We start from the raw sequence: 25321 nt of genomic DNA on the forward strand, positions 1-25321 counted from the left end.
CATTAAATACGGTCTACAATTTATGGTGGTCCGTCCACACAGCTAATACGTACAGCCGCAGAGAAGTACGATAAGCCGATTGGCTAGTGAATGCATGCAACAGACCTTTAATGTATTTGTGTGTAATTCTCTTTTCTCTTAGCCCTCGATAGGCACAGTTAAGAGCCTCACAAACACAGAAGTAGTGACTGCAGACAAGGCCGAAATAATTCTTGATCTAGGTAGCCAGATGAGGTCAGCGTCTGAATCCTTCCAGTACTAGCTTCGCAAAGCATTTTCAACATTCAGTGACTACCGCCGTATCACCTTCCACAAAATCCTTTTTTGAAAATTACTGTGTATATACTATCAAGCGAGGGACGTTAGAAGCAACGTTCTTGTTAACTCTGGGTAATGTTATCGCGTGCCCACACCCCAAACCGTCTCCGTTTCCCAAGGGGCCCTTGAATCCGAACGGCTCCACTTCTTTTATCGCCTCGCGAGACTGCCTCGCAGGCTCTCTCCCGCAGTATGTCTCGGCTAAACGCACCGATAGTTCGGCAGGAAAATAGCAGTTTGCTGCTGTGAAGCCATTTGGCCTCCACTATCTCCGATTGGATTTCCATGGAAAAAGTTCTACCGAAAGGGAGAGAAGTAAAGGAGCGCTAGTCCGAAGCGACGAGGCGTGGCGTCCTCTAAGCGTCAGCAAAAGAGCAGCAACATTGAAGGGAAAAATTGTTTATTAATGAAACTGAGTAGCGAATAGAAGAATCTGAATTAGCTCTGGCATCTGACACAGGGGGCCAGTCATAGAAACGAAAGATAATGCGTTGCAGAAGCCATCAAATACCTCTTCGCTTCAGCACAGTCAGTTCTGAAAGCTATAACTTTACGCTTTCGTAGTGTTAACAGTAACTAGTATGCACCATCTGATCAAAAAATCTGGACGTCCCCATGTGATTGATATCATGAGAGGCAGACCCTCTACTATGAAAAGAGGCGAAGAGTATTGTTTTCCATAGAGACGCAGTAACAGGAGACTGGATTGGTCAAGAGAGCTCAGTAACTTCGAACGTGGATTAATCATTTAATGTCGCCTCAGTAACAAATGCATCAGTGATATTTAGATCTTCTAAAGCTGCCCAAAGTTCATTGACTGAGAAACTGAAACGCGAAAGAAGAACCACACCTAGATAAAGACAAGGCAAAGCACTGCAGAGGGTGGTGGCAAAAAATCACATGAAACCAACAGAAGGAATCACTCGTGAGATCTAAAGTAATACCAGCAAAAATTATACATAATCTCACAAAACAACTGAAAATAAGTTCAATCTCCACCGACATACATCGCTGTATGAGGAAGCGTTAAATAGACAAAGCAGATCATTGTCAAAGAAGCTCTGTTAAATGCTTCTTCAGATAATCGATTTCCTATTTTCCAGTAGAAATATGCAGTACTGGACCTCACAGCAAGGAGACGTCAGTAGTTTAGAGAAATTTTGATTTGCACTTCGTGTTTGGAAAAAGGAAGATTTTCGAATCCTTCTATACCCACTTGCGACTTGCGATTTTAGAAATTATGGAACGGAACGTGCCCTGAAAAAAATGGCCTCCTTTGTTTATTTTGATCGTGGTCATTTCCTTCTTCCCAAGACAGCAAGGGAAGAATACGAAACACTTTAATTCTTCGATACTTTCGAAAATTTCCACTTCCATCACACAACGTACCATTACCACCGAAACAGCGGTCTTTTGAAAGGGAGATATTGCTCAATTGTTGGAACAACGAATGCCTTTCGAATGATTATTATTTTCAACGATGTTGCGGTACAGTATTACGTAACTATAGGTCTGTTATAGTTGATAACGATTTGTTGCAGATTTACGGAACGAATTTCACGGAAACATTTTTGGGGGGATATATGGCCAAGTGGATTACTTCGCAGAGCCCAAGAGGTGTCATGGTTTTCAAAGTAATGATCTGATTCTTTGTAAGATTCTCAGTGAAAAGTAAAGCACCCACATAGGAACTACCTTAAAACCCTCGGTTGAGTATTTTACTTCAGTATGGGATCCTTATCAGCCAGGATTCACAGAGGAGGTAGAGAAAAACGCGGTCCATTTCATGCCTGTTCGTTAAGTAAGCATTCCATTCTTGAATGGTACAGGGAACGAAGTGTGTAGGGCCGGTTTAAGATACAAGCGACACACGGCGGCCGCTTGGGGCACTAAGCTGAGATGGGCATCAGAGGCGCCATAACTGTGAGTTTATATACAGGACGTGTCACATTTACGAGCGGCCTGTTGAGGGACCAAGCTGAAAGGGGCTCCGGGTAGGCCCCAAGTAAAAGATGTATATTCAGTGCAAATCAAAATTACTAGCTAAAACTGGCACGGTTGAAAATCTGTCAACCAAAAGCGGGGGTAGGGGAGACGAGAGGGCAGATTAAACAGAATTGATTTTTTATATTACAGTTTATTGGGAATGTGTTTTATGAAATGTTAGAAAGTCGCTTGTGTGGAAAAACGGTCCGGAACCGGCCCTGGTGGTACCCGAAGTGCTCTAAATCATACGCCATAAGGTGGCTGGCGGTGTGTGGACATAAATGTTTATATGACATATAAATAACAAAACTGCTATTAATTGTAACAGTTAAGTCAGTACAAGACTTCATTTACACGTCTGATAAACGTTTCAGTGTTTGAGAGTAACGGGGCTCATAAAACGAGTCACAGTGACCAAAAATGTATACATAAAACAGAGACTGACCTTTCTTAGCAAAACTATGAAATTACGTCTCGTCCCTCCTCCTAGATACAGAGGAAAGAGGATTGCTGCTGTGGTTGGCAGATAATGGTAGAACATCATCTCCCGATTCAGATTGTGGAAAACGTCGTTCGGACCTTATTCACCTCTGATGGACTCAGGCTGTTTGGGCTTGTCTTTGTAGAATTTGATGAACCTTTCATTGAGTGTGGATAAAGGCAAAGAATTATTATGTTCGCAATCTCTTAGTGGTTCCCGGCCGCAGAACTGAAACGGCCACACAGTGTGGTTAACTCTCAGGCTACGAATCTCGTAAGAAAGATAAGGAGAACGTACTTTTCAGCCAAGTGCTGTGAGGTTATCGGCTGCACTTTCTCCTGAGTTTCTTGCAGTACAGTAATACAACTTGTTTCTTCTTTTTCTTACTATCTTTGCAGTGTTGATATCAGCCAGTTTATGTATATTACGCTTTGTGTTACATGCAAAAGCACGTCTAAATTCACTTTCACTTCAGTGCCTAGTACACGGTCTGATACGCTTTCAAATAACTTCATGGAGTTACTAGCGTCTGCTCGAATGTGTATTTTCAAAAGCATAGCACAGTTCACTCTATAAGATATTGGATAATTGATAAACGGACAACGTAGCCCATACTATTACTACATGTACATAAATAATCCTCAGCCCACTGTACGATGCTTGGCGGAGAGTACCCTCTACCACTACTAGTTGTTTCCTTTTCTGTTCCACTCGCAAACAGAGCGAGAGGAAAACTATTGCCATTATACCTCCGTACGAGCTGTAATTTACCTTACATTTTTTGTCCGGAGGCAAAATGTACGTTGACGGTAGTGAATCGTTTCTCAATCAGCTTCAAATGCCAGTTGTCTATATTTTTCCAATATTGTTCCTCGAAAAAGAACGTCGCCTTCTTGCAGGGAATCCCATTTGAGTTTCCGACGCACCTCCGTAATACTTGAGTGTTGATCGAACCTACCGGGAACAAATCTAGTAGCCCACCTCTGACTTTTATTCGAGGTCTTCGTTCAACTGGACCTGGTGCAGCTCACAAACGTTCGAGCAGTACTCAAGAATGAGTCGCACTGGTGTCCTATATGCGTTTTGCTCCGTTACAGATGAACCACACCTTCCTAAAATTCTCCCAATAAACCGAAGTCGTCCGTTTCCCTTTCCCTACTGCAACCCTTACAGGCCCATTGCATTTCATATCGCTTCTCAGCTTTACGCCTGTACTCATCTGCACTAACTTATATTTTTCTACATTTAGAGCTAGCTGCTGTTCATCACACTACCTAGAAATTTTGTCAGTCATCTCGTATCGTCCTGCAGTCACTCAGTGACTAAACCTTCCCGTCAACCGTAGCACCATTAGCAAAGGGCTGCGGCCTGCTGCTCACTCTGTCCGGCAGATCATTTATGTATGTGGAAGGTAACAGCGGTCCGCCACACATGCGGTGCTTCTGACGATACCCTTGTCTCTTATGAACACAGGCCGTCGAGAACAATGTGCTGGGTTCTTTGTTACTTCGAGCCACTCACATATCTGGGAACCTCTTTTTCCTAGAGGCGATGGCAGGTTTTACGTAAGCTTTCAATGTACATTTAAACATATGGGACGACGTGGGCAGTTAAATAGACATGGTCACGCCAGTCGTTCTGGTCGTGGACCTCAAGTGCAGTGCCACAGGAGGTAGCATCTGTCGCGGCCTGTCTGTAGAACCCTGGGCCAGGAGGAAATCTCAAATCTTATGGCAGCTGGAACAGCGGAAACGAATTTTACGTATGACATTAATGGGCGGAAGACTGCACGTGGGAAGTACGCGCAAGTCTTTTTATGTGACGCCACTTCGGCACATCGATGCGCACGCGCGCGACTCCCTCCCTCCCTCACACACACACACACACACACACACACACACACACACACACACACACACACACACACACACACACACACAGAGAGAGAGAGAGAGAGAGAGAGAGAGAGAGAGAGAGAGAGAGAGAGAGAGAGCGCAAATCTTCAACCCGGCCGGGAATCGAACCTGGGGCCACGTGATCGAGAATCAGCAACGCCAACCACAAGACGACGAACTGGTGACGCTGTACCGGAGTGCGGTACTTCCGCCACTGAAGTTGTGGAAGGAGAATGTCGGTGCCAGACTGCGGGGTGTGGCGGGGCCTCGTAGTGCAAACGTCAGGGGCAGGTCTAGCGGCTACAGGCGCGCAGCTGCTCAACCGGCAGCACGCACGCACGTCGGCCTGACCTGTCGCGGCCCACTACCTGCCGTCCACCTCACGATCTCTCTACATGCCCGTTCTCCCACAGGTGAAACACGTGTGCTTTCTTTGTCAATCCCACTCCGTCACAGCTAGACGGACAGTTCTTTTAGGCTTGCGGGAAGCCAGATACACACAAAGCAATATTGAGGATATTCAGCCCAATGGTCAATCGTGCATTTGCTACGACATGTTTCGGGATAACAGTATCCCATTTTCAGGTGCTAAAAACAAGGAAACCAGATAAAACAATCCTCCTTATACCGACAGACGTATAAGCATTGAAGATGTCCTGAGTTAAATTTTTTATGCCATTATGCCTAGTCATAACTTAAAAAAATAGCTGCACGCATGCATTGTCAACTCAAATTATAAAAAATAGAACATCACACGCCGATGCATTTACTGTTCCCGAAGTACAGTTGCAGACTGAAAGCTGCTGCCATAACATACCAACGATGATATAAGTCCAATGCTCAGTACTAAATATACTACTGTCGATCATAAAATCGTTGATAAATTCATATCTGGCCTTGCCCCATTCTAACTTAAAACTGTCCCTGTGCTGCAATCTAACGGAAGTATCATGCGAAAATCCTGTGTTACAAGGTAAAATACACTGAAGCGCCAAAGAAACTGATATAGGCAGGCCTATTCAAATACAGAGATACGTAAAGAGGCAGAATAAAGCGCTGCTGTCGGCAACGCGTATAAGACAAATGTCTGGCCGCAGTTCTTAGGTCAGTCACTGCTGCTACAATGGCAGGCTGTCAAGATGTGAGCGAATCTGAACTTCGTGTTACAGTCGGAGCACGAGGGGTGGCACACAGCATGTCCGAGCTAGCGATGAAGTGGGGATTATCCCGTATGACCATTACACGAGTGAATACCAGGAATCCGGTAAAACATCAAATCCCCGACACCGCTGCATCTGGAAAAAAAGATCGTGCAAGAAGGGGAGCGACGACAGCTGAAGAGAATCTTCGAACGCGACATAAGTACTACCCTTCTACAAATAGCTGCAATTTCAATTCTGGGCCATCAACAACTGTCAGCGTGCGAACCGTTCAACGAAACAACATCGACAGGGCTTCCGGAGCCGAAGGCCCACTCGTGTACCCTTGATAACTGCACGACACAAAGCTTTACACCGGCCGCAGCCGAGCGGTTCTAGGCGCTTTGGTCTGGAACCGCGCGACCTCTACAGTCGCAGGTTCGACTCCTGCCTCGGGCATGGATGTGTGTGATGTCCTTAGGTTAGTTAGATTTAAGTAGTTCTAAGTTCTAGGGGACTGATGACCTCAGAAGTTAAGTCCCATAGTGCTCAGAGCCATTTGAGTCATTTGAGCAAAGCTTTACGCCTCACCTGGGCCCGTCAACATAGACATTGGACTGTTGATGACTGGAAACTTGATGTCTAGTCGGACGAGTCTCGTTTCAAATTGTATCGAGCGGATGGACGTGCCTGGGTGTGTGGACAACTTCACGAATCAAATGACCGTGCATGCCAGCAGAGGACTGTTCAAGCTGGAGGCTCTGTAATGGTGTGAGATGTATGCAGTGGGAGTGATATGGTACCTCTGATACGTTTAGATATGACTGACAAGTGACACATATATAATTATCCTGTCTGATCACCTGCTTACATTCAAGTCCATTGTGCATTCCGACGGACTGGGGCAATTCCAGTAGAACAATGTGACACCGCACTCGTCCAGAATTCTTACAGAATGGCTCCAGGAAAATGAGTTTAAACACTGTCGCTGCCCACCAAACTCTCAAGACATGAAAATTATTGAACATATGTGGAATGCCTTGCAACGTGCTGTTCAGAAGAGATCTCCACCCCCTCGTACTCGTACGGATTTATGGACAGCCCTGTAGGATTCATGGTGTCAGTTCCCTCCAGCACTACTTCAGACATTAGTCTAAACCATGCCACGTCGTGTTGAGGTACTTCGGCATACTCGCGGGGGCCGTGTATCAATGTCTTTGGCTGTTCAGTTTATGTTGGTGGCTAGTTCTTACGGAAGATATCTCTAAATTGTGCCCAGAAATGCCCTTTAGACACTTGCGTCCTCTCATTTGAAACTCCGACGCACTCATCTTTCAAGGCACAATAAATCTTTACCTTCTCTAAATTTGATAAGCAAGTACCCTTTTTCTTTAACGTGCAACACCCACATGCTTTCCGTTATTTCCCCAAAGAGTGATACACACTCTTTAGATGCTTTGCTGACTAACCGTTGTCTCTATTATTATGCTCTTTAAATCTAACTTCAAAATTCCGTCCCGTCTGCCCCACATATCTCACTTCAAAATCATGACATTTTACTTCATACATTCCCAATTTCCCCATCCAGTTTCATTTGGACCGATCTTATTTCTCGGCCTCTATCCTAATTTGTTTTCCGCCTTGAAAGCAATTTTAACCCCTTTCTTGTTAAACCATCTCGCTAATTTATATGAGATGGTCCCCCAATACGGCATTACTATATTTGTCTGGATTTTTATCTTTTGCTGGTTACTATGCCTAACTGCTACATCCAGTCGTTTTGAAATCCGCATCAAAGCAGATACACAGCGAGTGACACGGAAGAGTATTACCCCCCGAGAAAAATATATGATCTTCTAGAGTTTTTGTCGCAATCTCCCCCGTCACACATACAGTCGTATCAGTGCATCATTGCTTTCAAGCAATTGTTCCCGGAGCCACTTTTTGTGAACTCTATTTTGCTGTTCGGAGCTATTCTCTTTGAAATGATTTGAGTTTCATTTTGTACGAAATTGGTGTTCAGTTACATCCATCTATCCATCCATCCATCCATCCATCCACCTTCCACAAAGTTGTATTGCACACTCCTCTACTCCTCCCGCTCTCCCACCACGTTCAGTCAGATCATCTGTACGTGTATGGAAGCTGGCCTTATCAAACAGTTTCGCCAATCTGTCAATGGAAAATAAAATAGTACACGATAGATCAACATTTTGCAGCTTCCTGAAATTAAATTCTACCAATAGGTGCCTATAGGCATGTAGTACTGTAAGATAAATGGCAAAAGCAATATATATATATATAACCTGGTCTTCGATTATTGATAACTCCACCACTTTTCTGTATGGTATGATCTCCAGGAATGCATATTCGTTGGGAGAAAGACTTTCTTGATATGACAACAGTGATGTTGGCATGAAGTTCGTGATCATGAAACAATGTGTGGCATTCCTCGGTTAAATTTGAAACCCTCCTGTTGCCTGTCCGGAGTGACAGAAAGTAAAACGGTTTATGGATAGGACAATGAGAGGGAGGGAGAGAGAGAACGAGAACAATCCTTTTACTGCCACTACAGCGATAAGTGGCGAAATTTGAGATAAACATTTCCTATTGTACAGAATTACATGTACAATACTGAATATCAGATTGATCATTTTTAGTGGTTTCAGACGTCGAAATTTGATGATGATTAGTATACCAATATAATGCGAAACATACACAACATTTAAGAGCCTTAAATACGGAATCGAAGAAACGAAAAACGGCCACCTGGACGCTGAGAGCGAAATAGACACGTGCTAATAGTCTTAATATCGTGTAATTACCGACATAGGTCATGACAAAACTGAAAGTAATTCAACCGTTTAATTATCGAAGTTTCCTCAAATGGGCGATTACTGGTAAGATATTACGACTCTTTGGTGTCGACTATTCACGACCCAGTTTATTAGCGTGGCTTGTTTCAATGTCGTAGGGACGATTCTACACCAGCTCTCCGAATACCATGCATCTATTAAAGAACGAACCCTTAGGCCATTATAATGTAATAATCAAATTAGCGAAACAATTTGTACATAAATTGCGTGGACAAATGCCATGGAAATAGTAACGCTGTCCAAACAATAATCATCATTTAAACCCAGTAAATGTTAATTGCAATTAATTGACATATTTGCGAATGTGGTCTTACACTATTGCGGATTCAAATTGAAACGAAGATGAATAATAAATAATTAATGTAGTGCAGCAGAGAAATGTAAACTGAACACGTGCATATAAAGTACGTTTAACAGCTCATTAATCAAGAAATTCGAAAGCAAATATTTGAAGCTGTCCGCAGCACAGATTCTCACTATCGGTCCCAACATACGATTAAGGCTCATTACCGTAAATAATCGCTGTAGTAACAAGCACAAAACATCAGACCTGAATAGCAATATTAACCATAGCAATATTTTTAAGTTGTCAGCTTCCTTAAGTCCCACAAATAAACTTGAACTGCGTATGGGTCTTCAGACTCAATCACTGAAAACCGCAATCAAATGTTCTAACCAAAAGTTCTTCGGTACTCACTAAAATAACTCTTTAAGTCCAATGATTGGTACCTGAACGTTGGTAGTCTTCTAGCTACCGCGGATACTTCCTCGTCCAGACGACGCAGACTGCCGTCAAGCACGCCCGCCGATAAAATACCGCTCGTAAAAGGTAAAAACATCCCCCAGACGGAGGGCTGAAAACCTGAGACAAAAGGCCGTGTGCGTGCCGCTGCTCGCCCATAAATACACTGGAGTGCAAAACTTGAGGACGAAACTATTAGCGTGATGCGTGAGTGTCAGTATGAAGTAACATAGCTCGATGAAAGTTGGGTCATACATGGAAAGAACTGCTACAATATAGTATAGAAAGTAACTGACAGAAGTATGCAATGACACGAACAGAAATAACACTCTTATTCAGAGAGAGAGGTATCGTCAGGAGTGCCCTAGGAAAGTTCGATAGGACCTCTATTGTTTATATATACCAGTGATTTGGCGGACAGGATGGGTGCTGATGATGCTAAGGTGTACGGTGTGGTGTCGAAGCTGAATGACTGTAGGAAGGTACAAGACGACTTAAACAAAATTTCCGTTGGTGTGATGAATGGCAGCTAGCCCTAAATGTGGAAAAATGTAAGTTAATGCGGATGCGTAAGAACAACAAACCTGCAATATTCGGATACAGTATTACTAATGCCCTGCTTGACAGAGTCAAGTCGTTTAAATATCTGGACGTAACGTTGCAAAGCGATATGGGGTGGAACGAGCATGTAAAAACTGTGCTAGGGAAGGCAAATGGTATACTTCGGTTTGTTGGGAGAATTTTAGGAAAGAGTGGCTCACCTGTAAAGACCACCTATAGGAAGCTGGTGCGACCTCTTCTTGAGTACTGCTCGAGTGTTTGGGAACCGTACCAGATCGGATTGAAGGAAGACATAGACGCAATTCAGAGGAGGGCTGCTGCATTTGTTGCCGGTAGGTTCGGACAAAAATCTTACGGAGATGCTTCGGGAACTCAAATGGGAATCCCTGGAGGGATGGCGGCGTTTCTATCGGGAAACACCATTGAGAAAGTTCAGACAACCGGCATTTGAAGCTGACTGCCGAACGATTCCGATGCCGCCAACATACATTGCGCGTAAAGATCACGAAGATTAGGTACAAGAAATTAGGGCTCATACGGAGGTGTGCAGACAGTCGTTTTTCCTTCGCTCTATTTGCGAGTGGAACAGGAGGGGAAGTGACAAGTAATGGTACAGGGTGCCCTCCGACACGCACACAACGGTAGCTTGCGGAGTATAGATGTAGATGTAGACAATAATTAAAGTGGAGTCTCCGCGATTTATGATGGTGCCCTGGAAATTCCAAGAGGCTGGACATGTTTCTTAATTGACAACATGGGCGATAATGCGTGCTCTGCAACGTGCCCCCATCGTAGCCACAAGGTAAGTAAGGAGCTCCTGTAGTACGACGTTCCATTCCTCCATCAGCGCAGCTGAGAACTGTTGATGCATGTGGACGTGCTGCATTACGTGTTCTCAACGCATCCCGCTTATGCTCGATGGGATTTAAGTCGGAGGAATGGGCATGTCAGTCCATTCACCGAATATCATCTCTCATTTCAAGAGTTCCTACACCCGTTCTGCTCGCTGCGCTCGCGCATTGTTGTCCATAAAAGTGTTAGAATTTTGTTTTATTTTGTTTTATTGGCGCTGATTTCTGCGGATGCCACATTGCCTATCTGGTTGGGCAGTACTGGAGAATTGGCAGATTTAGTTACACTGACTTAGACTGAGCTGTCGCATGTGTTCATCCAGGGTCATTCAAGTGTCCTCTCTCTCTCTCTCTCTCTCTCTCTCTCTCTCTCTCTCTCTCTCTCTCTCTCCCTCTCTCTTATTTATATCTCTGATTATAATGCATTAATACCTGTATGTGCAGTTTACTTTGACTGTCATTTGTGTATTTGGCATAGTTTTCACCAGCTTATGTCTTATGAATCAACAAACGTTTCTTTATATGGTGATGCATGTTAGATTACATTGATTTTCCATTACTCGGTGCTTGTTGTTTCTTTATTCTTAACAGCCATAGTCTTCTCCAATATAAATCTTCACATGACTTGCACAATTAGTGTTCGACACAACACTGAAACTTCACTGAAGACTGCGGAACTGCCTCTTTGTGTCAGAGGTCATTCTACGTTAGTTTTTCTGCAGAAATGTCATTTACGTTCATAGAGACGGCTCGTATCTGAAGGTGTCGTGTGACAAGAATTGTGATTCTTATTTTTACGTTTCATTCCGTATCGCAGTAGACGGCGGGTTGCTTGAGATCACGGCAGCTAGTTGATCTTGGATCTTTTCAAGCAGGTTCCAGTTGGGGCAGAGTTTTCCAATTGCGAATGTGTGGAACGGAATAAATTTTTCTAGCATTGGCCGTACAACGAAGGGAAACGCATATAGAACTTTTTTCACAGTTGAAGAAATGGAACCAGTTTTATAACTGGATTGTGTGTCTGCAAAGAAAATGTGGAGGACTAGTGTGTGTAGAATCGTTTCATTCAATATGTTCCTTAACTTCGTCGCACCTGCAGCCTTTTAATTGGGTGCTCTGTTTCGTTACAGAAGAGACGCACCGTCCCTGCATGGGTCGTCACGGCGCGTGAGGATCATCTGCTAAGGTAAGCTGCGCATGCGCGTTCCGTCAGCGCGTTTCTGTTCACCGTTACCAGTCACTGATATATTGCAGTTTCTTCTTTCTCTTGGCAGAAATCTATATGATAATCCGCTCATAAGCTGCATTATTTAGGCAAATCAATCCGAGAAACTATCTCATTTGGACGATTGCTGGCGTGGGCACGGATTTTTCTAATTTTACCTTCACGCAATATGTTTATTGACTCTTCCATGAACGTACTCTCTCGGAATTTAAACATAGACTATACTGTGATGTAGAATGCATCACGTGCAGCGTATGCCAGTGGAGATCGCTAGCATCCGTCTGACATTTTCATGTTTACTAAATGAACTTTCAACGAGAAGTTCTGCTCTTCATTCGGTCTTCTCTATTTCCGCTATCAATGCTATCTAGTGAAGATCCCAGACTGTCGAGTAGTTTACAAGCCAATGACTTCTTTCTTTGTATTACTTCCAACTTTTTACATTGCTGTTAATTACTCTTGGCTGGGCCTACACTCCGGAAGCGACATTATGGTGTGACGCAGAGCGTACTTCTTGCAACACAATCATTCCTCCACTGTACTGTGTGGTAATTTTGTCTTGTGGTAATTTCGTGAGAGGAAGACACATGTTACCCTTCTTGTGACCCAAGACCTTGTAATATTAGTAGGAACATTCTGCTGAATCAACAACTCCCGTCCTATTAATCCATCCTGATAAGAATCGCAAACTTCCGAACAATACTCAAGAATCTGTCTTACACTACTTTGTAAGCCACTTCTTTTATGGATGAAGTACATTTCCTTAAGATTCCTCACTGAATCTCAGCATGACCTACGCTTCTCTTCACAGTTGGTTTTATCTGACATTTCACTTCAGGTCGCTATGGGCGGTACCTCTACGTACTTCACCATTGTTTGCAGCGATTTATCGTCAGTGGTTTAACCAAAAAGTAATCGATCTCTTCCGTTTATGCGTAGTTCGTCATCTTCATGTACGTTCAGGATCAACTGCCAGCTTCTCTCTGTTTCGCTGAACGCTTTCGGCGTTGCAAGGTTTCTATATACTACAGTATCGTCTGCGAAGAACCTCTTGGAGCTTTGAATTTATCTAGTACACAAATTATATGTGTTTTAAACATTATTACACTCCCATTGTCACTTCCACATTCGTCCCGTTTCGTCTTGGGAAAGTCCTGTCACAAATATGTTCTGATCTACCGAAAACTCTTCTGTTGTTCACTATACAACAGTATGGACCTGTATCTAATGGCTTTAGGTCAAGGACACGCATCAACTTCTGCACCATTGTTATCTACGCTCTGGATTTCAGCTGAATTTTACTAAATAGCTTTTTGTGTAATCCAGAGTGATTTCTGCGAAAAAAATTGTTTACAAAAAATTTTAAAATACGTGATTCTAAGAGAGCTAGATTAGTAAACGAGACACTGCAAGTAGTAGGTGAGGTTTTCTATTTGGCAGCGAAATAACTGATGATGGCCGAAGTAGAGAGGATATTAAATGTATGCTGGCAGTGTCAAGAAAAGCATTTCTGAAGAAGAAAAATTTATTTATATTGAATATAGATTTGAGTGTTAGGGAGTCTTTTCTGGAGGGATTTGCACTTCTTGCAGCCATGTATGGAAGTGAAACACGGATGATTAACATTTTCGACAAGAAGGTGTAGCAGCTTTTGAAATGTGGTGCTACAGAAGAATGCTGAAAATTAGATGAGTAAATCGCGTAACTAATGTGGAGGTACTGGATAGAGTTGAGGAGAAAAGAAATTTGTGGCAGAACCTGGATAAAAGAAAGATCGGTTGTTCGGTCCCATTTCGGGACATCAATGGATCACCTGTTTAGTGTTGGAGGGTTGTGTGGGAGGTAAAAGTCGTAGACGGAGACCAAGAGATGAATACAGCAAGTAGATCCAGAAGTATGTATGTGGCAGTAGTTATTCTGAGATGTAGAGGCTTGCACGGGATAGGGAGCATCAAACCAGTCTTCGGACTGAACACCACAAGAAGTCTTAAATTATAATTGTCATCCTACTGTCCTGTTGTCTTTTTGCTTTAAAAAAAGCAAGCATGACTGAAATTTAACGTTAGTCTTGTGACTGAGGACGACGACGTCGACGACGACGACGACGACGACGTGGACGACAACAACAATAGCTAATGTAGATCCTGAAACTATAAGTTTATAATAAAGGTCGAACAGAAAATAGTAATGACGATTTGTTGATAGAACTGTATGCATCTTACATATAGTAGTGGTCTCATCTTTTCCAATTTTCGGAACCTGAAGTCGCGGTACTGACGTAAATAGAGTCGGAATACACACATTGAGAAATTGGCCCGTGATAACGTGCCGATTCGATGTCGTGCAGTGACTGAATTCATTCTAAAGTTTAAAGAAAGGATATCCGCGGCAGACGTTAAGTGCTAATTGCATTAGTTGGTGGTGGTGGGTAATGTAAAGATGAAACATTCAAGAGCGAAAACACAGCTGTTCATCATCGGCCTCGCTCAGTTACTGCAATTCAGAACGCGGAGTGTCTTTACTCGTTAGAGAAAATAGGCATTTTTTTCATGTGCTACTGTAAAGGGCGTTGGGATAATGTCGGCTAGTGTTTTTAGAAGTTTGGTGTGTATTCTCTGAATATCTACATCTCACTTCGTAAAATGATCACTTATTGAATTAAATCAGAATCGATTGCCTGGGGAGCAGTAATTACGTAATAACAATGTGAAACCACAGATTCCTCTAATGTCATTCATTGCTCCAAAGAATCTGTGGCTGAGACAGTTTCAGAACTAGAACTGAGGGCAAAGCTCTTCGAAGTGAACTGGAAGAATTGGAGTTCCTTACAGGAAAGCAGTATGTAAAATGTATTAAATGAAGTGAATGAGTTCAATTTCAACACTTTTCCGTTTGTTCTACCAGATGTTGCAACATTATGGTAATAACTTGTTTGTACATGACGGTACAAATCTTTCAAGTTCCAAATCGAATGTGAGCTTCCACAGTTGTTCTTTCAAGTTCCAAATCGAATGTGAGCTTCCACAGTTGTTCTTTGATGCAACACACATCCCCCTTGCGTTTGACTGTGGTACACAACGGTAGGTTTAGCTGTTGTTTTGCACGGCAGCGAGTGTTATTAAGACATACTGACTTTTAGTAATTAACGTTGTCTGACGTCTTCTGCTAAATTTTTGCCGATACAGGTTATAAAAGTAAGCGGTGTGCATCCTGTGGCTGTTCCATTTGTATATTCTTTATGACGATCAATTTGTCGACGGCAGGCCATGCCTGCGTTTGCGAAGAGAACCGAATATTCACCAGAGTTATAGAGATTCCCATTTTGAATTAAGATTGTATGTAAAGCATTTATTCTCATATTTCTCCTAATGTAAGAAGAATGTTAAGCGCAGCTTTGGATAGAGCTTCAGGTTAATGATAACATGGATAGCAGGCAGAACAGGATACAGGCTCTCTAGTTTTCGGCAGATACGTGTAATTTCGTTTTTAAAATGTGTAGCTGGAATTGTTCAACATTTGTTCTATGCGACGCCCTTTCGACGGGAAATATAAGTTTATACATAAATACGAATACATTTTTTAAAATGTAATTTGTATACCCATTCTAAACAGCGATTCGAAAGCTGTATTCAGTTCAGCGACGTGGGTTAATGGAGACAGCAAAACACGAAGAACGACCAATACTCCAGCAGCGACTCTGCATACTGGTCGGGCATTTTTTTAATGGATTTTTGTCTTTTCAATCTTTACTTTGTTGTTTGCTTTGTTTTCTTGACATGGTGCAAATGTTGGATATAGACTTCATATTTTTCCAAGTGTTGCTCTGCCGCGAAAGAGACCTAATATGTGAAAGCAAAAAGAAAAATAACATACACTGTGCATAAATAATATGGTAAACATAAGAAACACGTTTCCTATGGAAAAACGTATAACGAAAAGTCAAATCTACTGAACGAAATTTTATTCCGATGTTGTTTGACACAAGAAAACAAGGTACAAAGAATAAAGTAAAAACGTGCTATTTACTCTCCTGTAAATACACTAGGCGCTACAGTCTGGAGTTGAGCGACCGCTACGGTCGCAGGTTCGAATCCTGCCTCGGGCATGGATGTGTGTGATTTCCTTAAGTTGGTTAGGTTTAATTAGTTCTAAGTTCTAGGCGACTGATGACCTCAGAAGTTAAGTCGCATAGTGCTCAGAGCCATTCGATTTTGTAAATACACTATCTAAGCAAAACTATCGGTAAACATAGGATGCATCGATATGAATCACCGATTAAAAAAATCCTAACTATCATGTTACTTGAGATACGTGCTCAGTTCTAGTAAAAATGGTGTCGGGACAGCAGAAAGCGTTTTGTGTTCTACGTATCGCGCAGTGCGCGTCAGTAACAACTGTTCGGCGTGACTTTCGTACTAGCTATGGTGTCTGACACAGATGTCGAACGCATCCGCCTTAGTTTCATAAGGAGGCCGCAGAAATACGTTCGTCATGTAGCCTGACAGCTCAACATACCCCCGATGTCCGTCTGGCGTGTGTTGCGTCTACGTTTACATATGAAACCATTCGAAATTCAGCTACTGCAAACTCTTCGGGAAGGTGACAAACAACAACGCGTGGAGTTCCGTAGTTTTGTTCTTGGCAATGTGGAGGATGACAGTTTTCTTCCAGTCTTAGTGTTTAGCGACGAGGCAACATTCCATTTAAATGGAAAGGTGAACCGTCATAATGTGAGAATATGGAGTACGGAACAACCACATAAAGTTGTACAACATGAGAAGGACTCTCCAAAATTTAATGTGTTTTGTGCAGTGTATGGTCCATTTTTATTTGCCGACAAGACTGTTACAGGAAGCACATACCTCTATATGCCTGAGAACTTTATTTTCTCACAGTTGGAGACTGTTTCGAACGACTTCGTTTGCCAACAGGATAGGGCACAGCCACACTGGCATCTGGAAGTGCGGGAATTTTTACATCAAAGGATTACTGAACGATGTATCGGTCGTACTGGACCAAATGTTCAGTCTTACGTAACTGACCTCCAAGGTCGACGGAGCTGATTGGTTATTTCTTGTGGGGTTCATAAAAGACTGTTTATGTTCCTCCGTTACCAACAACAATGAATGAACTGAGACGTCGCATAATAGTGGCTGTGGAAGCTGTAACTCAAGACATGGTCGATGCAATGTGGGAACAATTTGAATACCGCATTGACACGCCGTCCACTTAAATGGGGGTATATCGAACATCTATGAAAAGGTATGAAAACAACTTTTTGAGTTTTCCGTTCATCAAAAAACAAAATTCATTATATTTGTTTATTAGTTTCAGAAAGATAGACGTGCCAAATCGGATGATTATTTTTGATACACACCGTAGAGTATACTAGTACACACTTAAATGGGATGTGTACACTGTGAGGCAATGGTTTGCGGACAGTAACATTCATGAAATGGGGTGACCCGTCCAGATTCCCGACTTGTGAACCCAACGGTATAACTTTGAAGTGAGCTAGGACGTAGACTTCTCTCCATACCCCAGCATCCAGCATCACTACCGTCACAATAAAGGATGGCAGCCAAAAACAGTTGCAGGATAGAATTTTTTTATTAAAATTCTTGACCAAGGTTTCGGTACATATAAATATACCTTCATCAGAAGTAAAACTTCTAAAATTACATCATGCACTGGAGAATAATGACAATTATGCCAAAAGGCGTCGTCAATAATTAAAATATCATCTCCATTTGTACAACATGTGTAATGGGCACAGGATCAAAGCGCCTGTGCCCATTACACATGTTGTACAAATGGAGATGATATTTTAATTATTGACGACGCCTTTTGGCATAATTGTTTGATTATTCTCCAGTGCATGATGTAATTTTAGAAGTTTTACTTCTGATGAAGGTATATTTATATGTACCGAAACCTTGGTCAAGAATTTTAATAAAAAAATTCTATCCTGCAACTGTTTTTGGCTGCCATCCTTTATTGTGAAGAATTTTAACAGTTGCTGCTGCAGCCATGTTTAAAATCTTGAAATCACTACCGTCTCTGGTTTCAGCTCTTCAGGAAGAACCGCCTGCCATTCAGACACCTCATGCATAGTGTTCCGAGCAGATTTAAAGCTGCCATAAAGGCTAACATAATGGCTGTTTGAGCTCTGCTTGGAGAAGTGTAAATGAGGTGCCGTTAATGTCTGTGGAGTAATGGCAGACGGTTCTTCGTGAAGAGCTGAAACCAGAGAAGGTAGTGATGTTGGACGCTGGGGCATGGGGCGAAGTCGATGTCCTAGCTCACTTCAACGTTATACCATTGGGTTCAGGTCGGGACTTTGGGCGGGTCACCCCGTTTCAGGAATGTTACCGCCCGCAGATCACCGCCTCACAGATGCTGGCTTATAACATGTGGATACAATCGATCATCACCTCACAACTGTTCCTCTACTGTACGCAGTAAACAGTGCTGTATGTGTTCATATCTTTCCGGAATCGGCGTATTCTTAATCGCAATGAGGAGACCACAAACTAACCACGTAAAACACCCCGTATCGTAACAACACCTGCTCCGTACTTCACAACTGACACTATACATGACGGCATATAACGTTCTTTAGGCATTCACCTAACCCAAATTATTCCATCGGATTGCCATAGTGTAGAGCGTCATTCGTCACTCTAAATCACTCGTTTCCACTCATCTACTAGGGAGTGGCGTCGCTCTCCACACCACCTCATTGTCGCTTGACATTAACTAGAAAAATTCATTGCTTATTGAAGAACTGCTCGACCATCGTATCCCACTCCCTTTAACCCCCTACGGACAGTCGTGGTAACTGGACTGCTGCTGAAACTTTGGACTCAAGAATGATTCCTTCCGGTGATTCGATGCATTGTTTTTATAACCACCCTCCACAAAACTGGACGGTCCTTACCAATAATGACACGAAACTTGGTGGTGTTGGTCATCCAGTGCCTAGACTACATTCGAAGTCATTGATCTCTCCTGAACGACCCGTTCTGTTGTTTATGCTTCTCTACTGAAAAATGGCTCTGAGCACTATGGGACTTAACTTCTGAGGTCATCAGTCCCCTAGAACTTAGAACTACTTAAACCTAACCAACCTAAGGACATCACACACATCCATGCTCGAGGCAGGATTCGAACCTGCGACCGTAGCGGTCGTGCAGCTTCAGACTGTAGCGCCTAGAACCGCTCGGCCACCCCGGCCGGCCTTCTCTACTGACAACGCAATACTCCTGCCTCCTGTTACGCTGACGAGTCGTCCTGTTGTAACATGTAATGCTCAGTTCCGAATTACATAGGGACAGTACGTTCATTGATACCTTGGTATCAATATATTTTTTCGAGGCTATAAAAACTGCTCTGAAATGATTGGACGACATTTTTTTTCCATTAGTCGGATGTAAACAGTGTGGAAAAATAATAAAATCACACGACCTTTGTCAAAAGCATTAACAGTGATTTTTGCTTTGGTCGTTAGTAGACTCTATTGTCATTGCTACTTCCTTAAATCTGTTACTGTTCTTCGACTTTTGTAAGGATCATCTCTTGAAACCTCATTGTCGCCGTTGATACGCGTAACTGGACAGGAGAGAGCTTCACAATGTACGCAAAAACAACAGATGCGGAAAACGCGATTCTCGTACAGGAATAATACACAAGGGGCACTGCAGTTTACATACTTGCCATGAACAGTCGACTGAGTCACGATAGGGGTTCAGGAGAAGCGCCTGTCTATATCACCAGCTGCACACGAGCAGCACACCTCGCCCTAACAGTGTACCGAAGTTTTAAACACTTGAGTGTCGGGGAAAAAGTAAAACTGCCGAGTTATTTTGGAGACAGTGGCAGTGGTATGTACTGTAAATCAATGGGAGAAAAAGGAGACAGTGTGGGAGAGACATATATAGACATCGTCAGTGAGAGGGAGATGCTGAGTATGGAGTCCTACCTAGAAAGAGAGGCCGAGTAAAAGCATTTAGCAAGTTCTGTTTTAAAAGAGCGTGGATATATGCGCATGCCAAAATTTTTGGTGAGGAATGTGGAATGAAGGTTTGAGGCACCTTCTCCCTTCTTTCCCGTCGGAGCCTCTTAAGAAGGAACATATTCATGTTTTTCACCTCTGGTGTCAAAAAAATGGCTCTGAGCACTATGGAATTCAACATCTGTGGTCATCAGTCCCCTAGAACTTAGAACTACTTAAACCTAACTAACCTATGGACATCACACAGATCCATGCCCGAGGCAGGATTCGAACCTGCGACCGTAGCGGTCACGCGGTTCCCGACTGACGCGCCTAGAACCGCACGGCCACACCGGCCGGCGCCCGCTGGTGTCAGAATTGTATCTGTGCCTGAAAGAAATTTAAAGAAGCACAGGTCACTACCGAAGGCACTGTGACAGATAAAGAAGAGGAGAGAGCATAATTGTTTGTATCACCTCGTCAGGTCAACAACTTGATTTGCCCGTAAGAACAGCCATCAACGGCGGCGACACACATCCGTATTCGACGAAGGCGCGCCGCATCCAGGTGTATATTGCCGCAGCAGTGAGGAGCTGCGTGGCTGGCAAAGTTGCCTCGTAAGGCGATGTGTTATTAACGGCCTATTGAAGTTAACACGGTTGACGCAGGTTACCCTCTAATGGAGCGTAACTCAGCGCGGCACACTTTCTGTGGCGCTGCCGGCGGGCGACGGGCGCATCGACCTGCAACCCTATACTAGCAGCGTAATAGAGTATTCGCCACCGCGCCCGTCCTCATCTTTTACACACACACACACACACACAAATATTGCTTATGCGGATACTACGCGCCAATCAATATTTTCAGCTGTTTTCTCTAGGGTGTAAAATTCGCTGCACTCAACATCCCTCCCTCGCGGGGCAGCCTTTGGGGCTAATCAACCGACATCGATGCGCAACTCCTCACCAATCGTACGAGGAAAGTAGTTCAACAGTAGGCTCCGTGCCTCATTCACAGTGAGATGATTGACGCCGGCACGGTAGCTCAGCGTGTTCGGTCAGAGATCTGGTTGGCCTCCGTAATAAAAAACTTAGTTGAAGGATCGACAAACGAACTTAAAAGGATGTCATGTGACGCCCGCAACGACCAAAGACAACGATGAAAAAAAGCCTGATGCCAGTATTTTGCTTAACTCACCGTCCTTCTACTATACTAGCACGCCCAAGAACACTTCTTGCAGTGTAATTATGGTCGCAGTCAGTCTATCTTGTTGTAGAAAACTAGAAGTTAAAATGCAAAGACCTCGTGAAACCTTTTCAAACTTACGAAAACGAAGTAAACAACACAGTAAACATGAAACCACGAAATCCATTTCTACACTGAACAGCCAAAGAAACTGGTACTCCTGCCTGATATCGTGTAGGGCCCCCGCGAGCACGCAGAAGTGCCACAAAACGACGTGGCATGGACTCGACTAATGTCTGAAGTAGTGCTGGAGGGAATTGACTTCATGAATCCTGCAGGGCTGTCCATAAGTCAGCAGAGTACGACGGGGTGGAGATACCTTCTGAACAGCACGTTGCAAGGCATCCCACATATGCTCAATAATGTTCATGTCTGGGGAGTTTGGTGGCCAGCGGCAATGTTTAAACTCAGAAGAGTGTTCCTTCAGCGATTTTGGACGTGTGGAAGTACGTCGTCATGCATAATAGACAAGGATACAGGTGATCAGACAAGATGCTTACGCACATCTCACTCGTCAGGATCGTTTCTAGACTTATCAACGGTCACATATCACTCCAACTGCACGCGCTCCACACCATTAGACAGCCTCCACCAGCTTGAACAGTCCCCTGCTGACATGCAGGGTCCATGGATTCATGAGGTTTTCTCCATACCCGCACACGTCATTTCGCTCGATACAATTTGAAACGAGACTCGTCCAACGAGGCATCATGTTTCCAGTCATAAACAGTCCAATGTCGGTGTTGACGGGCCCAGGCCAAGCGTAAAGCTTTGTGGTGTGCAGTCATCAAGGCTACACGAGTGGGCCTTCGGCGCTGAAACCCCATAACGTTGATACTCGTTGAATGGTTGAATGATTCGCACGCTGACACTTGTTGATGGCACAGCATTGAAATCTGCAGCAATTTACGGAAGGGCTGAACTTGTGCCACGTTGAACGGTTCTCTTCAGTCGTCGTTGGTCTCGTTTTTGCAGGATCTTTTTCCGGCCGCAGCGATATCGAAGATTTGGTGTTTTACCGGATTCCTGATATTCATGGTACACTCGTGAAATGATCGTACGGGAAAATTCCGCCTTCGTCGCTACCTCGGAGATCTGTGTCCCATCGCTCGAGCGCCGATTATAACACCACGTTCAAATCTGCTTAAATCTTGATAACCTGCCATTGTAGAAGGAGTAACCGGTGTAACAACTGCGCCAGACACTTGTTGCCCTATATAGGCGCACCGCATAGCCGTATTCTGCCTGTTTAGATTTCTCTTCATTTGAATACACATGCCTATACCAGTTTGTTCGGCGCTTCAGTGTATAATAGGAGAATAGATTATAAAGCTACCGATGATAGAAGACGCCGCCAGAGTCCCTTGTCTCTGTGCACGCACAGCGTGCAGCATACTCCGTAATTTAGAACTCCACATTCGACACAATGTATAGAGCGTTGACGTCATAGATACACTCGCGTCTTATTTCGTTGCTGAGTTACTTGCAGGCATGAAAGGAGCACACACTTCGAGTAGTAGATTTTGAGCAGAAAGTCGCACGTGTAAAATGGGCTGAAAACAGGAGCAGGGGCCGAACAACAAACCTTTCCTCATCCCGATTTGTGAGGTGGCGTTGACAGCAGCAGCAAGCTCCTGAACGCGAATGGTGCTGATCTACACGAACGGTCCTAACACATTGCCGCTCCCAACGTGATGAGAGACAACAATGGCGTTAACTTCCGCAGTATTGCTGTACACTAAGTGGTACGTCTCAGATCAGCCACCGAATGCGCCGGACCGTGGCTCTCAGTTCTGTTTGTAAACGTGGTAGCGGAAGGGAATGAACGGCCGTTGTCTTTGCCCCTCAAGCTGTGGTACCAGTTAGGGCGCGAATTACCCGATCGAGGGAAAATTGGTATGCGTGCTCCACCTCGCGGCTTCACGTTACATTCAAACTTAATGATCAGGAACTATTAAGGAAGTTCTCCATTTTGAGCTGTTTCTGCATTAATCGGATGAAGAATGTGAAAATGGACCATCAGGGCGCGAGTCCTGGCTAATGTAAGTAACTAAACTTAAAGATTGAACCTTATTGATGGATTTTGGTGGAGCAGGATCATCTTTTGCGATAGTAAAATTTGTGTACACACTTTGGCCAAATCTTGCGTCGACAAGTCAAGCTTAGGTACTGGCGCCGTCCCTGTCCGTGAGTGTTGATTCATCCAGCGGTTATGTCAAACATAGATAGTTGCAAAATTGCCGTTGAACCATTAAGTTCCAGAAAAAAATAGCACTGTATCTCTCATTAATTGCATATTTGTAAGCCTCTTTTCTTCTTTGATTTCATTACGGAAACTATAATGTACAATAAACAGAGGCCTTTTAAGTTCCCAGTAGTCTGCAAGGATGTTCCTGATGTTTAACGACGTCGTGTAAGACAATGAACGACGTCGTTCCACTTCAGGCCGGCTTCTTTACAGCTATACTGGCATCTGGTGACCATTTCATTCCAATATTCCTAACGTGATGAAATAGAATGTCTGACATGGATTTAAATTTCAATGCCAGCTTTTCGGGAGCTCTGCTCTTACAGTTCAGTTGTCCGAGCAGCTTTCGAAAAATCGTACAGTTGGCCCCCTACCGTGCTTCGATGTACAAAATGGTTAGTCTCTCTTCCTAAGTCATTCTCGTTACAGGTGGTAAAGTTAAAATAAATGTTCAGAATCTGATGTCAGTCTATTGCTTGCAATAAGCAAGAATCTGCATAATGAAGCAGTTTCCCATTCGACGCCCACGGCTCAGTTTTCATGTTAATTTACTGCTCCACCTACCTTGACTTAATTTACATATTGATCGAGCAGAATTTGCAAAGTCTGCGTTAAGCACTAGCCCACATCGATCGTTTGCTCCCATAGCCTTCTCATCTCGAATTACTTTGTATGCATGTCATTTTAAGCAATTTAACGGACTGTTTATTTGTGAGTTCATATTTTTTCCTGTGCTTGATGCTCTTTTCAATTTTGATAGTAGATTTCAATAATGGCTTTCTCCTTGAGTCTCTTGAAGAAACCACAAATGGCACGCATCAGAAGACTTATAGCAGACATCACATTTATCTAGATGTCCCGTTTTTAAGCAGTTGCACACTTCTTCCTCCTTAGGTTTGTTTATAAATAACTCGTCTGCTACCAGTCACGATTTTATTTTTCGCACGACGCGTTTCGGGAAATGAATACCATTTTCAAGTGCGTTTTTTGTGTTTGTTATGCCATTTCTATGCGATGTTATCGATGTGTGAGAGTCTGCTTCATTTCGTTGACTTTACTGCAATATATAAGAAAACACGCGATTTTTAGTTGGTTGTCGATCTTTTTCTGAAGTTAGTGCTAAAAACAACTTCACACATAAGATTAAACGAACACTGCCAACAGTTAGGTATAATTCCGAATTATATAAAAGTGAAAATATGTTCTAGCAGCAGTATCGCAAAAGTTATAAAGCACAAAGCAGAACAACTATGGCTGAAAACCGAAATAAGGCAGTTACACAAGAAGGACTTACTAGACAGAAAGTTACTCAACATGCAAATAGAAGCAGCAAACGACATGAAACCCACAGTTTATGGCAGCTTATGTAAGCACATCCAAGACATAGTTGACAAGGAGTACTTGACCATTTGCAATACACATAACAAGAAACTACTGATATTGACATCCAAACAAAATAAGAAATCCAACCTTGAGATAACTGACAAAAACACACACACACACACACACACACACACACACACACACACACACACACACACACACACATTTTACAACAAAGTGGTGAACAACACAGACATAAATTTGACCAAAGAGAAAAATGATCTGCTCCAGAAAGGACTAAAATACAATGTAAAACCTAAGCTCAACAACCATACACTGAAACAGACCATAGCTGCAACTAAAAATGCAGCAGATGTTACAAAATTAAATTCTAATACAAAAGCAGCAATAAAAAAAAAACCAACCAATCCATAGTCG

The 25321-nt window shown here is 43.2% G+C and overlaps 1 long non-coding RNA gene across 1 annotated transcript in view; it reads left to right on the forward strand.

Moving 5' to 3' along the window:
* The window catches only part of LOC124787784, an 847274-nt gene that overhangs the window by 691253 nt on the left and 130700 nt on the right, over positions 1–25321 (forward strand). The window contains exon 5 of the long non-coding RNA XR_007016011.1: positions 11980–12035. This is a non-coding gene — a long non-coding RNA (uncharacterized LOC124787784). The remainder of the gene's footprint in view (positions 1–11979; positions 12036–25321) is intronic.

The sequence above is a fragment of the Schistocerca piceifrons genome, chromosome 3, assembly GCF_021461385.2.
Source record: "Schistocerca piceifrons isolate TAMUIC-IGC-003096 chromosome 3, iqSchPice1.1, whole genome shotgun sequence".
In the NCBI taxonomy this organism is placed as follows: Eukaryota; Metazoa; Arthropoda; class Insecta; order Orthoptera; family Acrididae; genus Schistocerca; species Schistocerca piceifrons.